The sequence below is a fragment of the Ascaphus truei genome, chromosome 17, assembly GCF_040206685.1.
Source record: "Ascaphus truei isolate aAscTru1 chromosome 17, aAscTru1.hap1, whole genome shotgun sequence".
NCBI lineage: Eukaryota > Metazoa > Chordata > Amphibia > Anura > Ascaphidae > Ascaphus > Ascaphus truei.
The window spans coordinates 16945998-16962947 of record NC_134499.1 but is presented as its reverse complement, the minus strand read 5'-3'; the positions used below and the strand labels follow the sequence as shown (position 1 = coordinate 16962947).

Below are 16950 nucleotides of genomic sequence, written 5' to 3'. Positions count from 1 at the left end.
GGGGTTAGAGTTCATGAAGGGTGTGCAATTGTGCAAGATCCAGGGGAGGGGGGGGGGGACGCGAAGGGGTGTACTCCACAAGTGTCACATTCAGGATATCCCTGCTTCAGCACAGGTGGCTCTGTCAACGAGCCACCTGTGCTCAAGCAGGGATATCCTGAAAATCTGACCCTTTGGTGGCCCTAGGACACTGGAGTTGGCAACCCCTGTTCTAGATTGTAGATTTAATATATATTCCCCCCCAACTTCACCCCTTCAAAAATCAAAAACACAACTTGGTATATTTGGCAGGGTGGAACCGACTTTGAATATAGATTCCAAAACAGGAGCATAAAACTCTTTGTCATCTGGATATAACACTTATAAAATAAAGCTACAAGAGGAAATGGAGTTATAACATGAAAGCACCAGCAACCCTTTGCTACACCGGGTGTACAATGCTTCCCTAGTGTACACAGACACACCCACTTGTGAAATAGGAGTGGCGGGCGAATTCCCTAGTAACTTGAACTCTTTTCAAAGCAAATGTTAGTATAAATCAGATAAAGGACAAGCTAATCAAGCTATTTCGGAATACCTGCACTAATGAGAGGCGCTGGGAAGGGTTTGCTTCAGACTTTGGAAACTTTCATGGAACAAACTGATCCTCACTGCACAGATCTGCTTACTGCCGACAAGGACAGGTCATTCTTCACATTGCTTTGTGCATTGCAGCACCTCGCATGCAAACACTTGTGCATTCCACATGTACCTTCAGCTCATAGCTTGAGAAACAAATTACACAAAGTGCCTTATTTTAATGCAACTGGTTAAAACTACAGGTGGCAAATCTGCACCACTAAAATGCCATGACTGCGAGAAAGTGTTATTTAAAGAAGTGTGACTGACCCATAAAGCTGATATACGAGTAAAATACTTATTTTCATGCGAACAGTGATGGCATATTAAATTGTCAGACTGGTTTAAATGACACTTATAAGCACCTTCCGTGGAGGCATTTGTCATTCATGTTTTAGTGGCTAAAATGAGAATTGCAAAGTCTGGGGCGCAGGAAAATCTCCGCTTTATAACATGAGAGCATTCACAAAGAAGTGATGGGAGCCCCTACAATCCTCCCAATACATTGATTTATTCCCCACTTTTAACAAATGTTCTGATACATGTTATATTGTGATTTTATGCCAACATGACATCGATTTGTATCTGCAGACGATCGTGAATTTACTTTCCCTGTGGGTATGTTTTGACACAGTTTGGGACGAGATGTGGAGCAGTAGCAGAGGTTATCAGTTTTGTCCCATATTGTGGCAAGTCGTCAATTCATTCTTTCCCCCCCTGTACTTGAGTAATAATTATAATCCCTTTGTCGACCATCAAGCAGAGATGTAGCGTTTCACATCACAGGTGCCTGCACCAATGACTAACGTTAAGCAGTGAAAGTCTTTGCGTTTGGAAGTTGCTATACATGGATATTATCCGCTCACACAGAACATGCCCCTGCCGTCAGAGTTCACTTTCTGGAACAGACTGTAGTTCGTTAATCAACGTGCTATAGCAGAGGTGGCCAACTCCAGTCCTCAAGAGTCGCCATCAGGGTTTCAGGACATCCCTGCTTGAGCACAGCTGGCTCAATCATTGACAGCCACTTGTGCTGAAGCAGGGATATCCTGAAAACCTGACCTGTTTGTGGGCCTTGAGGACTGGAGTTGGCCACCCTGTGCTATAGGAACAATTTAGCAATAAAAGGAGTTACACAACAACTGTTTAGTTACCAGAGAGCTTTTATCTTATGTCTTGAAACAAAGCTAATTGTCACTTCCTAAATCCAATCCCAAATTGAAATAGTAATGTTTCAGTGAAAAAAAAAAAAAGGTCAGTGCAACTCCACCGTGCTTTTAATTTGGGAAGCGGCCATCATTTCTGTTTGTGCTACATTAATTCAACTGCTAATGATATGCATTCAATAGCACTTATTTAGGGTTAGTTTGGAAGAACTTCACACGCCGCTGGTTTACCCTGGAGGTTAAGAGAACAAAGCTTTTCAAACACAGAGAGCCAACACCGACTCACTTTCTACTCTGACCTAAAACAAAGGCACAAAACTGTACCATGCACACTCCGTGCTTTCTTGCCTCTGTGGCATCCTGCAGGTTCCACTCGGCCCAGTGGGGTTAAACCAGGATTATGGAAAAACCTACAGTTCACCCTTTTCCTCTTCCAGTGACTTATTACAAACAATGCGAAAGCAACTGAACATGACACATTGTGTCACTCGAGTACCGGCGTTTAATTTAGGGTAGGAATTACAAATAGTTATTTTTTTTAATTGCGTTAAAACATGGCCATGAAGCCTAATGCGATTCCACGGCACCTATTAGGCATGTGACCGGCAAGGTTTAATGAATGTCCGCCTTATAACTAACTTTGCTATTGATTAACCTATTATGTTACTGCCCTTGTGGGACTGGAGAGGGTCACATAAAATTAAACGTATTTTAAAAGTACTGGAGTGTGGTTCCTAAAAGGGAAGGACGAGCGCGGAGGATTAGACTAGATACTGCAAATGTACACTACATATACAAAGGTTAACCAAACATTAGCTTAAATGCTGTCCATGTATTCAGGGGGAAAAAAAAAAACTAAAAATGACATCCTCAATACCTCCATAACCATGTTAAATCTGATAAAGCAGGCGTGTTCTGTGCCGACATACGCTTAGCTTTCCACTTTAAATAATGAGACCAAGAGAATTTATGCAGAGCTATTTCGAAAAGGGAAACTTAATTTTGCTGTACTTCATATGTGCGATGTTGACATAAATGCTTACTGACATTTAAATTCTCCTCGAAAATATGTTGTGAATTGAGATTACAAAACCAAATAGATCAATTTACATATCGGGCAAGATTTTAGCTCCAGGCAGTGAGAGGCCAGCCCCATTATTGAATACACATTGCAAAACATTCATTTTCAAATCCGTAGAGAAGTTTCTTGCAGGCTATTACTACAGAGTCACGCCAGCACGCCCCAACCAGAGACATTTGTCCTTCAAGCAAGGTGTCAGTACAACATATTAACAATCTCATAGCCAGAGATAAATGAAATACAATTAGCTTGCAAACAGTGCCAGGGAAGAAAAAAATAATTAAAACATGTTCATACAACTGCAGGTTTTTCCAAATGGGATAAAGTTCTCTACAGTGTATGCACAATGCCAGCGTCTGAAGAGGCCAACTTTACAGCTGTAATGACCCATGACCTGCTTACACCTGTATCTGCAACCTAGTCCAGTACTGTGCTTTTAGATGTAGCAAGTATCAGCCAAGCAAGGTACACGTTTTAGGTGCTTTGTGTTGAATTAGTTTAGCACAAGACTTATTTTGTAGGAAATGTGCCATTTCGAACTTGCTCCCTCTCAAGTTAAGCAACAAACTCCAAGGGGGTAATTCTATATACACTGTTTGGGCAGCTGTGGTGTGAATAGAATAAGGCCCTAACTGCAGACATGATGAAAATAGGCTTTGATCCCATACATAACATATGTGGAATGATCCATATTACTGGGGTGCACATAGGTTAGAACAGATGTTCAATCATTACTGCATACAATAACTTATTAACTTTTTCTGAAGTGCCAGATTAACCAGCACTGCAAATAGGTTTTATCTACCTGTCGCCTGACGTTTTCCACTGACCTATTGTACAGGACCATTCATAAACCAAGATGTGAAACTGATTTCTGTAATCATGCGCATAAATGTTACAAATAAAGCCAAGCACGCAATAAAAAAATAACCATTTTAATACAGCTTGTACAGCCCCCACCCACCCCCGGCTTTTTCGTGTAATCTGGGAGATAATATTACCCCATTGCAAAACTGGGGGGTAAAGTATAACAAGATTAAAAATGTTCTGCACAATGTCTGCTGCAAACCAGACAAAACAACACTCAACAAAAAACCTTCTCGGAGGCCAAGGGGGACAACAGAGCAGGGAGACTCCTTACCAATGTAACCCTTCGAGATAGATATACATAGATATGGCTCTGATTACCAATAAGAATCACAGCTTTTACAACAAAACCAGGAGGTCCCATAACTTCCCCTTCTTCCAGGGCCAGTAACCCAGAGCCATTCTGCTAGAGAATATGTATGGGATATAGATACATATATTATAACACACACACACACTTAAAGTCCCAGGCTCTGATATACCGGTGTATAAGATTTATTTGTGGGGTGGGGGTGCTGTACATACAAAATCAGTAGCATACACATTACCATAATGTAAAAATATAGACCCAGTTACAGACCCGTGTGTCATGTGATGTTTAATATATATATATATATATATATATATATATATATATATATATAGTACACACACTGTTTAGACAGTATATACACACACAGACACTGTATACAAACTGTAGACACTGTATACACAGTCAATAGACATACAGACACACACACAGTAAATAGACATACAGACACACACTGTACACACAGTAAATAGACATACAGACACACACCGTGTGTACACACACACACACACACACACACACACACACACACACACACACACACTGCAGTGTCCCCCCCGCAGGCCGAGTCGCTGCAGCCGCTGTGAGTGGGGACACTGCGCCTCCCTGCGCGCCTGCCCGTTACATACCGCCGGTGTGCGTGGCCCAGCCCCCGGGGTTAGCGCGCGCTCACTCACCGCTCCGTGTCCCGTGCAGGCGCGGCGGGCATCCCCTCCCTGTCCGCGCGGCGCTCCTCCTTCACGCGGGCCGCAGCTCCGGAGCAGCCTATGCGCGGGCACGTCACCCGCCGGGGCGCGCTGCGGTCACACCAAGTTAGGAGGGGGGGTGCGGGGAGCTCACAGAACCTCCTTCAGAGAACTCGCTCAGCCCGCAGCACAAAGCAAAATGACCCGGGCTTCTGTCACACAGCACAGGGCCGCCGTGTCCTCCCGTCACTCCCCCCCTACTCTGTTACCTCCGGCCCGGTCCTCCCCTCTCCGCTTGGTTCGCCCCGCCCCCGTAACTCCAAGACCCACCCCTTCCCAGCCACCAACCAATCAGCGGCGAGTTGCGCTTTCTCCCTATTGGGCGCGGCTGCCCCGCCTAGCCGCAGGGTCTCAGCGCCCGCCGGCTCTGCAGGGTATCCAGTGATATGGGCAGTGGTGTGTTGTACAGAAGGAAAGGGAATTCAGATCTAAACTACAACTAATAATGCAGCTTTAAATAAAGAAATGTCTTTGAAATAACACGTCTCCCTCTGGCCCAGGCAGTATCTAGCCCCATCATTAACAAACTCACAACCACTGCGCCATTCTGACATAGGCATAGGCTGCGGCCAGGGTGGCGCTGAGCGTGCAGGCGCTCATGCGCAGCGGTGCAAGCAAACGGCAAATTCAAATTTGCTTGCTTCGGCAAGCAGCGAAGCGCGGCACATGCTCAGGCGCTGCCTCACGCTGGCCACACACATTGCCGCAATGTGTTTCATCGCGACCAGCGTGAGTGAGCCCGCCCGCTCAGCACCACCCTGGCCGAGGCCTGAGCCACCTGTGCTTAGGAGTGCCAGACGGCTTCTCCAAAAATACTTGACACACACCTCTCAGCTCCATGCTGTTTCCTCCTCTCCTTGGCCCCACCCCCAGGATCCTGACACCTCCTCCTGATTGGCTGCATTACCCAGCAGCCGCCTATCAAGATGGAGGTAGCGGCTCAGCCCCCTAGAAACAGCCCTGCTCTCCCCCTGCAGTCCCCCCCAAGCCGGTCAGGTCACTATGTCCAGAGAGGTAATACAGGACACATACATGTCCAGAGAGGTAATACAGGACACATACATGTCCAGAGAGGATATACCGGTATACACATACACGCCTAAACAGGTAATACCGGTATACACATACATGTCCAGAGAGATAATACCGGTCTGAATACAGGTCACTCCTGTTCAATACTGGACATCTGGCAAGCCTACCTGTGCTGAAGCAGGGCTATCCCTAATAGCTGGCCTGTTGGTTGCCCTTGAGTACTGGAGTTGGCCACCATTGCAGTACGTGCGGGTTCTTGTTCATCGTCAGATCCCCCAAAATAGTAACCCTGCTTATACATCTCCTAGGCTGCGATTATACCCCAAACAGCCCGTGGTGTCGCCCGTCAGCCTGCAGCCGCGAGCAGTAGCATGTGCTTGTGCACATGTCGCTAATGTGACGTCACATGCGTGCGCGCCCTACAGTTTGGCTGTTTATTCGCAGCCCTAGGCCGGAGCGATCAAAGCACGATCCGAGGTCACAGACACCGGCGCGGAAAGTTTAATTAATAACACAGAGGAAACATTACTGCATACATGTTCCTATCAGGAGTATCAGGAGTAACGATCCACCACAATGTGAGCAACCGAGTAATTCTGCGCTGCCGAAGCATTAATGAGGCCAGGTGCAGCATTGCTGAATATTCAGGAGCAGCAGTCACACAACGCACTGCGACAGGAGCAGCAGCCACACAACGCGCTGGGACAGGAGCAGCAGTCACACAATGCGCTGGGACAGGAGCAGCAGTCACACAACGAGCTGCGACAGGAGCAGCAGCCACACAACGCGCTGGGACAGGAGCAGCAGTCACACAACGCGCTGGGACAGGAGCAGCAGTCACACAATGCGCTGGGACAGGAGCAGCAGCCACACAACGCGCTGGGACAGGAGCAGCACAGTCACACAACCCGCTGGGATAGGAGCAGCACAGTCACACAACGCGCTGGGATACGAGCAGCACAGTCACACAAAGCGCTGGGATAGGAGCAGCACAGTCACACAACGCGCTGGGATAGGAGCAGCAGTCACACAACGCGCTGGGACAGGAGCAGCAGTCACACAACGCACTGGGACAGGAGCAGCACAGTCACACAACGCGCTGGGATAGGAGCAGCAGTCACACAACGTGCTAGGACAGGAGCAGCAGTCACCAACGCGCTGGGACAGGAGCAGCACAGTCACACAACGTGCTAGGATAGGAGCAGCAGTCACACAACGCGCTGGGACAGGAGCAGCAGTCACACAACGCGCTGGGATAGGAGCAGCACAGTCACACAACGCGCTGGGACAGGAGCAGCAGTTACACAACGCGCTGGGATAGGAGCAGCAGTCACACAACGCGCTGGGACAGGAGCAGCAGTCACACAACGCGCTGGGACAGGAGCAGCACAGTCACACAACGCGCTGGGATAGGAGCAGCACAGTTACACAACGCACTGGGACAGGAGCAGCAGTCACACAACGCGCTGGGACAGGAGCAGCAGTCACACAACGCACTGGGACAGGAGCAGCACAGTCACACAACGCGCTGGGATAGGAGCAGCAGTCACACAACGTGCTAGGACAGGAGCAGCAGTCACCAACGCGCTGGGACAGGAGCAGCACAGTCACACAACGCGCTGGGATAGGAGCAGCAGTCACACAACGCGCTGGGACAGGAGCAGCACAGTTACACAACGCGCTGGGATAGGAGCAGCAGTCACACAACGCGCTGGGACAGGAGCAGCAGTCACACAACGCGCTGGGATAGGAGCAGCACAGTCACACAACGCGCTGGGACAGGAGCAGCAGTCACACAACGCGCTGGGACAGGAGCAGCACAGTCACACAACGCGCTGGGACAGGAGCAGCAGTCACACAACGCGCTGGGATAGGAGCAGCACAGTTACACAACGCGCTGGGACAGGAGCAGCAGTCACACAACGCGCTGGGATAGGAGCAGCAGTCACACAACGCGCTGGGATAGGAGCAGCAGTCACACAACGTGCTGGGACAGGAGCAGCAGTCACACAACGCGCTGGGATAGGAGCAGCAGTCACACAACGCGCTGGGACAGGAGCAGCAGTCACACAACGCGCTGGGACAGGAGCAGCAGTCACACAACGCGCTGGGACAGGAGCAGCAGTCACACAACGCGCTGGGACAGGAGCAGCAGTCACACAACGCGCTGGGATAGGAGCAGCACAGTCACACAACGCGCTGGGACAGGAGCAGCACAGTCACACAACCCGCTGGGACAGGAGCAGCACAGTCACACAACGCGCTGGGATAGGAGCAGCAGTCACACAACGTGCTCGGACAGGAGTAGCAGTCACACAACGCGCTGGGACAGGAGCAGCAGTCACACAACGCGCTGGGACAGGAGCAGCACAGTCACACAACGCGCTGGGATAGGAGCAGCAGTCACACAACGTGCTAGGACAGGAGCAGCAGTCACACAACGCGCTGGGACAGGAGCAGCACAGTCACACAACGCGCTGGGACAGGAGCAGCAGTCACACAACGTGCTGGGACAGGAGCAGCAGTCACACAACGCGCTGGGACAGGAGCAGCAGTCACACAACGTGCTAGGACAGGAGCAGCAGTCACACAACGTGCTGGGACAGGAGCAGCACAGTCACACAACGCGCTGGGACAGGAGCAGCAGTCACACAACGTGCTAGGACAGGAGCAGCACAGTCACACAACGCGCTGGGACAGGAGCAGCAGTCACACAACGCGCTGGGATAGGAGCAGCAGTCACACAACGCGCTGGGACAGGAGCAGCAGTCACACAACGCGCTGGGACAGGAGCAGCAGTCACACAACGCGCTGGGACAGGAGCAGCAGTCACACAATGCGCTGGGACAGGAGCAGCAGTCACACAACGCGCTAGGATAGGAGCAGCAGTCACACAACGCGCTGGGACAGGAGCAGCAGTCACACAACGCGCTGGGACAGGAGCAGCAGTCACACAATGCGCTGGGACAGGAGCAGCAGTCACACAACGCGCTGGGACAGGAGCAGCAGTCACACAACGCGCTGGGACAGGAGCAGCACAGTCACACAACGCGCTGGGACAGGAGCAGCAGTCACACAACGCGCTGGGACAGGAGCAGCACAGTTACACAATGCGCTGGGACAGGAGCAGCAGTCACACAACGCGCTGGGATAGGAGCAGCACAGTCACACAACGCGCTGGGATAGGAGCAGCAGTCACACAACGCGCTGGGACAGGAGCAGCAGTCACACAACGCGCTGGGACAGGAGCAGCACAGTCACACAATGCGCTGGGACAGGAGCAGCAGTCACACAACACGCTGGGACAGGAGCAGCACAGTCACACAACGCGCTGGGACAGGAGCAGCAGTCACACAACGCGCTGGGACAGGAGCAGCACAGTTACACAACGCGCTGGGACAGGAGCAGCAGTCACACAACGCGCTGGGACAGGAGCAGCAGTCACACAACGCGCTGGGACAGGAGCAGCAGTCACACAACGCGCTGGGACAGGAGCAGCAGTCACACAACGCGCTGGGACAGGAGCAGCAGTCACACAAGGCGCTGGGACAGGAGCAGCACAGTCACACAACGCGCTGGGACAGGAGCAGCACAGTCACACAACGCGCTGGGACAGGAGCAGCACAGTCACACAACATAACAGGCATTTTTGTGGGCTGGTTTTGTGAGACTGCTTGGAAAAATGTCCACCTCCTCCCCACCAGCGACATCCTATATCAGTATCTGCATCCCCGGCGTAAACATTGACATGATCTGATCACCAGCATTTCTACATCTATCCAGCAGCCCTCAGAGAGCAGTGCTACTTCTGTTCCTGCTCTTCAATGCATTAACAACCAATACGTGACCATTACTTTAATCACTATACCAGGGGGTGGCCAACTCCAGTCCTCAAAGGCCACCAACCGGCCAGGTTTTCCGGATATCCCTGCTTCAGCACAGGCGGCTCACTCAGTGGCTCAGTCATTTTGATCGAGCCACCTGTGCTGACGCAGGGATAGCCTGAAAACCCGACCTGTTGGTGGCCCTTGAGGACAGGAGTGGCGCACCCCTGCCGTAACCCTACCCCTGCTGTGCAATTCTATGGGGAGCCAAACCACATTTTGATTGTAGGCAATAAATCACAAGATGCCTACATCTGCCTCAATGGAATGGAAAGTATTTAGTAACCAGTTTAACTCTCCACTTATAAGCACATTTCCTATCTCGTGTACGTATAATGATGTAAGTTCATTCCACTGACAAATATTTGCCTGCCTTTTTTAACGATGAATTGATGGCGCATTTTCAAAAAAACGCATAAAGCTCAGTCTCTTGTAGCATTTAAATCACTTGACGACAGTTTATGGAAGACCATTGAAGACGACACAGTGCACACAATTTAACACCCGCTGTCCTATTGCTGCGCTCATATAAATTATTACTCGCAATCAATCCAAGGAAGGCAAATATCCTCGATAGCCCAACTCCTGTGGTGCCAGTTCGGCCATTATCAATGGCGCATCTGACATATTAGCGATCGCGGAAGTCCACAGTTGTAAGCGAAATTAAAAAAAAAAAAAATGAACGACGCAAACAGCTCGATTCCCAGCAGAATTTGCCCCGACAGTAAAATATTACGAATCTAATCTTATTGGCGACGTGAAAAAGTCGGTGACGACATGAAGGTCAAACAGAACGAGCCTAACACCTTGCAGACCTCACACAGGGCTTTTATCAGACGCACAAAGACACTTCCTCTGTCCAGAAGAACAACCCCAAAAAACATTCTATACAAACTGTGTTTGCTTTGCCCTTATTATCCTAGTTCAGCCGGTGCTCAACCCCAGTCCCCGAGACCCCCTCCCCCCACCCCAACAGGTCAGGTTTTTCAGGCTATCCCTGCTTGAGCTACTTTGACACCTTCGCTGCTGGGGAGCTGGATCTCCAGCAGCTGAGGGGTTAATTCAGGGGCTCTCCACGCCAGACCTCAAAACCCTTGAACACGTCAGGTTTTAAGGCTATCCCCGCTTCAGCACAGGTGGCTCAGTCGAAAGCCACCTGTGCTGAAGCTGGGATATCCTTATAACCTGAACCGTCGGCTGGGGGGGGGGGGTCATGAGCACTGGAGTTGAGAACCCCTGAATTAACCCCTCAGCTGCTGGAGATCCAGCTCCCCAGCAGCGAAAGTGTTAAAGTAGCTCAAGCAGGGATAGCCTGAAAACCTGACTTGTTGGGGGGGGGGGGGTCTTGAGGACTGGAGTCGAGCCCCCTGTTTCTAGTTCACACTACACCCCTGTACTAGTTCACACTGCACCCCTGTACTAGTTCACACTGCACCCCTGTACTAGTTCACACTGCACCCCTGTACTAGTTCACACTGCACCCCTGTACTAGTTCACACTGCACCCCTGTACTAGTTCACACTGCACCCCTGTACTAGTTCACACTGCACCCCTGTACTAGTTCACACTGCACCCCTGTACTAGTTCACACTGCACCCCTGTACTAGTTCACACTGCACCCCTGTACTAGTTCACACTGCACCCCTGTACTAGTTCACACTGCACCCCTGTACTAGTTCACACTGCACCCCTGTACTAGTTCACACTGCACCCCTGTAGGTTTCTTGGACTTCTGTACTTACACCGGCCTGATAAAAAGGTGGCAGTCACAATGACCATTGCAAAGCTTCAATCCTACGGTAACTCTGCGTTCCCCATCGCCCTTCTACACCATTCCCCAGAATAAGCAACGATTCTGTGCCCCTCCAAAGTCTCTCCTGTGCCAGTCAGGATTATGGGTCCAACTGGAAAAAAGTCTTAATACTGAAACACAATGTTACAAAGTATTTATATCTTTATTTATATAGCGCCATTAATGTACATAGCGCTTCACAGCAGTAATACACGTGACATAAATCATATAAATAACACATAACAAATAAAAGGGGAGAAGTGCTTCAGACACAAAAGTGACGCTTGGGAAAAGGAGTCCCTGCCCCGAAGAGCTTACAATCTAATCGGTAAGTAGGAAGAACGTACAGAGACAGTATGAGGGTGTTCTGGTAAGTGCGTCTGCAGGGGGCCAAGGTCGATGTAGGTCGAGGTGTATAGTGAAAAGTGAAAATGAAGCTGTTCCGTGGGTGAGTGCTCTCTCTTTAGCGCATGGCGGGACTGTGGTTCTCACCCCTTCCCCGCCAAAAAGGGTCCTATACCTGGTTGTAAAAAGTTGAATTCATAGACCGTCTGCTCATTGAGCCACCAAAGTGCAGGCTGCAAAGGCTTAAACGCTTGACTCCCAGATCAACCGTTAAATGCGTTTGTCGCTTCCATTTTTTGCAGACACAGCCCCCCCCCCCCCTGTCTTACAATAACCTAGAGAATCAACCTGACACATCAGGTAAGTAATGGGGAATAAGACAGGGACTAAACCCCTCCACTGGTCAAATAACAGTCCCCCTGGTGAGCACATCCCCATGTCTCAGGCAGGTCCGCAAACAAACTCGTCACTGCCGTCAGGGAACGGATTGAAGAGGCGATGAGAGATTGGGGGGAGATCTCCGGATAGGAGGAAACTGTTGCGGCGCCTTTGTCAAAGATAATAATAGCTTTCTAAACGTGGGTATTTTCCACTAATAAGGGAAGCTTGTCACTAGCCCGAGCCCAGCGACGGCAGCCGCAGCGAGCTGGGATGGTGCAGCGTGCAAAGACTCTCCTAGCTTTGTAAACTCAGCGGGAACACAAACAATGAATTAAAAAAGTGCCTTCGATTAGCTGGAGTTTGGACGGCTTGCAGCCAGGAAGGAAGTTCCCAGGAAATAGCCTGAAAGTGGGCGCAGCGAGATCCCGCAGCCGCTCTGGGTTTCAAAGATGCCGACTCGGCTGTGGTTTGGACTTTCTGATTAAATGATCTGAGGATTTCGAGGAGAGACTGTAGCTCTCAGGCTGCAGTTAGTCCGTGGAATCCGCTTCCTGGGCGAGCGGCGAAGACAATACTGTATTGAAAAATCCCAGTTCCTCTTTCCCTACAGCGTGAAGTGTACAATGGCCACGCAAGTGAGATCAGGGCGTCCATGATCAATTATCAATATAGCCTGATGTATTATTGGCACGGTGCCAGCGCCACAAAAGTGGGGACATTGCTGAAGTCTCTGAGACCAACACATCCAAAAGCAAAGAGAGACTCCCTTCCAGGATAGCTGGTTATTTAAAGGGACCGGAATAGATATTGTGTGTCTCTTCTACATGGGCAGGAGGTGTAGGGTACAATTATATCTGTAATCCCTGTTCCTGACCTGAATGCTGCTTCTATCAGGGTAACACGCCCAGAGGAGACACAGAAGATCAGCTTAATATTTACATAATGGCCACTGACGCTCTGTAGGTAGGGTTGCCAGGTGGCTTCTCCAAAAATACTGGACTCAATGGTGAAAGGTGCGTCAGGTCACTATGTCCAGGGAGGTAATACCGGACACACACATGTCCAGTATTACAGAACCTCTCATTTTTTACTGGACAGAGTATCCAAATACAGGACAGTCCAGTTCAATACCGGACACCTGGCAACCCTAACTGTAGGGTTAAAATAGTTGGCTGTTATCATTGCTCTCCGATAATGACCCTGTTTCTCTGTTAAAGTACATCTGCATTAACCTCTTCTCTCTACAGATAAAACTTGCTGGGACTTCTCATGTGACCACATCCCTCTGTAGTCGGGGGGGAGGGGGAAACCCCAACCATGGAAGATATACACGTCTTATTTTTAGCCGCCGATATAAAAAGCGTCTCTCCTGTTCTCCTTGGGAGTCATTTATTTCATGCCCTGGCTTTGACACACACTGTAGGCGTGACGCCCACATACGGGTGAAGTGGAGATTAATGGGCACATGGCCTCCAGGCTGATTCCCGGCACTTCTTGTGTTCCCAGTGCACACAACGTGCGAGTGAGGCTTGGACACAAATAGGACGTTGGAATGGAATTATTCGTAGTTTAACGCGTGACACTACGGCGATGTCCAAGAAGCCACCAGTGCCAACAGGGAGTGACATGGTCCTCCGCTGAGATTAAGTGACTGAGAAGTGAATAACCTGAAAAACACAGGCACACCTTCAACAACTACAGCGGCTGACCCCACAGGTCCTGCTGACCCCACAGACCCTGCTGACCCCACAGGTCCTGCTGACCCCACAGATCCTGCTGACCCCACAGACCCTGCTGACCCCACAGACCGTCCCTATTGGTTTCTAGCACTATGCCTCAAACACTACTACGACTACTACTACTTCTACTACTGCTGTGACAAAGGACTTATTGGTTTATAAATGATTGGGAGAACCTCAGGGAAGCACAGATCAACATGGTAGATTGATGAAGGCTTGTGTGGTGGTATCACTTTATAATAGAAGCTTTGGGAAAAGAGTACAGAGAAACGCCTCCCCCCCCTGCTCCCTCACTCAGCTGCCTCCCCCCTGCTCCCTCACTCAGCCACCACCTCCCGGCTCCCTCACTCAGCCACCACCCCCGGCTCCCTCACTCAGCTGCCTCCCCCCTGCTCCCTCTCTCAGCCGGCTCCCTCACTCAGTTGCCTCCCCCCTGCTCCCTCACTCAGCTGCCTCCCTCCCTGCTCCCTCCCTCAGCTGCCCCCCCCCCCCCGGCTCCCTCACTCAGCTGCCTCCCTCACTGCTCCCCCCCGGCTCCCTCATTCAGCTGCCTCCCCCCCCCCTCACTCAGCTACCTCCCTCCTGCTCCCTCTCTCAGCTGCCTCCCCCCTGCTCCCTCACTCAGCTGCCTCCCCCCCGGCTCCCTCACTCAGCTGCCTCCCTCCCTGCTCCCTCACTCAGCTGCATCCCCCCTGCTCCCTCTCTCAGCTGCCTCCCCCCCAGCTCCCTCACTCAGCCACCACCTCCCGGCTCCCTCACTCAGCCACCACCCCCCGGCTCCCTCACTCAGCTGCCTCCCCCCTGCTCCCTCTCTCAGCCGGCTCCCTCACTCAGTTGCCTCCCCCCTGCTCCCTCTCAGCTGCCTCCCCCCTGCTCCCTCACTCAGCTGCCTCCCTCCCGGCTCCCTCACTCAGCTGCCTCCCTCACTGCTCAGCCCCGGCTCCCTCATTCAGCTGCCTCCCTCCCCCTCACTCAGCTGCCTCCCTCCCTGCTCCCTCTCTCAGCTGCCTCCCCCCTGCTCCCTCACTCAGCTGCCTCCCCCCCGGCTCCCTCACTCAGCTGCCTCCCTCCCTGCTCCCTCACTCAGCTGCATCCCCCCTGCTCCCTCTCTCAGCTGCCTCCCCCCTGCTCCCTCAGCCGCCTCCCTCTCTGCTCCCTCACTCAGCTGCCTCCCCCCCAGCTCCCTCACTCAGCTGCCTCCACCCCAGCTCCCTCACTCAGCTGCCTCCACCTGGCTCCCTCTCAGCCGCCTTCCTCCCTACTCCCTCACTCAGCTGCCTCCCTCCCTGCTCCCTCACTCAGCTGCCTCCCTCCCTGCTCCCTCATTCAGCTGCCTACCCCCAGCTCCCTCACTCATCTGCCTCCCCCCGGCTCCCTCACTCAGCTGCCTCCACCCCAGCTCCCTCACTCAGCTGCCTCCCCCCCAGTTCCCTCAATCAGCTGCCTCCCCCTTGCTCCCTCCCTACTCCCTCACTCAGCCACCTCCCTCCATACTCCCTCACTCAGCTGCCTCCCTCCCTGCTCCCTCACTCAGCTACCTCCCTCCCTGCTCCCTCACTCAGCTGTCTCCCTCCCTGCTCCCTCACTCAGTTGCCTCCCCCCTTCTCCCTCACTCAGCTGCCTCCCCCCGGCTCCCTCACTCAGCTGCCTCCCCCCGGCTCCCTCACTCAGCTGCCTCCCCCTGGCTCCCTCTCAGCCGCCTCCCTCCCTACTCCCCCCTCACCAGCCTCCCTCAGCCCAGCTCTTCCATCGCCCCCAATAAAAGAAGCTAAAAGCGTTGTGTGTGTAAGAGAGACAGAGAGGGAGAGGGTTTGCTTTCTCAACAGGGGTTGGATTCCGAGTCCCCTTTGACCCCTTTCCCTATGAGCGGAGCGATTAGCAGGTCTGAAAAGATTCCGGTTTCCATGGAAACCCCACAAAAGCATTTTTCATGGTGCTGGAATTTGAAGAAACATTGGCTGTTGCATTGATAAAAGTGTTTACTGGAGAAATCACATTTGATGGCGTTTCTGTCTCTCCTAATCTCTTTATTTCCTTCCCTGTCATTTGCGGGGGGGGGGGGGGGGGGGGGGGGGGGGGGGGGGAGAGGAACATCACCCCAAAGGTTAGACGTTAGAGAGGCGGTTATTTAAAGATCATAGTAAAGCTCCAGCACGAATGTTACAGTCCCTGGCACGAGTGGCCAGCTCCCGTCCTCAAGGGCCGCCAACAGGTCAAGTATTAGGGATATCACTGCTTCAGCACAGGTGATGCAGTCATTGACGGAGCCACTGATAGGGATATCCTTGCGTTAGTACAGGTGGACCTGTGCTGAAGCAGGGATATCCCTAATACCTGACCTGTTGGTGACCCTTGAGGACTGGAGTTGGCCGGCCCTGGTCTATGGTCTTCCCCATTTCCCAGCCTAGAGCTGCATAGCACTGTCTGAATCGTTTCCAGATTACAGCATGCGGTTACCTCTCTGCTTCTCTCCATCTTTCCTCCAGCGTCCGTCAAAGCTCACGGAACATCAATGCAAAGTGTCTGTATTCATATCGGTCTACTCTGGATGCAATCTTATTCCCTAGGGCCTAGGCGTCAGCCGGAATCACACACAGTGGGTATTGTTGGTTGGAGGGTGGTGTCTTACATTGGGGGGGTGGTCTCTCACTGGGAAGCTGGTATCTCTCACTGGTGTGGTGGTCTCTCTCACTGGGGTGGTGGTCTCTCTCACTGGGGTGGTGGTCTCTCTCACTGGGGTGGTGGTCTCTCTCACTGTGGTGGTGGTGTCTCTCACCGGGAAGGTGGTCTATCTCACTGGGAATGTGGTCTCTCTCACTGGGAAGGTGGTGTCTCTCACTGGGAAGGTGGTGTCTCTCACTGGGAAGGTGGTCTCTCTCACTGGGAAGGTGGTCTCCCTCACTGGGAAGGTGGTCTCCCTCACTGGGAAGGTGGTCTCTCTCACTGGGAAGGTGGTCTCTCTCACTGGGAAGGTGGTCTCTCTCACTGG

General features: G+C 51.9%; 1 protein-coding gene across 3 annotated transcripts in view; it reads right to left on the bottom strand.

Annotated features, from left to right (window-relative positions):
* DAG1 (dystroglycan 1) overlaps positions 1 to 16950 on the bottom strand; it is a 97596-nt gene that overhangs the window by 28234 nt on the left and 52412 nt on the right. Inside the window, exon 1 of one of the 3 annotated variants that reach the window (XM_075574063.1) lies at positions 4720 to 5006. The exons of the other annotated variants lie outside the window; for them this stretch is intronic. The gene's annotated coding sequence lies outside the window, so the exon portion shown is untranslated. Of the gene's footprint in view, positions 1 to 4719; positions 5007 to 16950 lie in introns of those variants that run through there. 3 annotated transcript variants of the gene reach the window in all.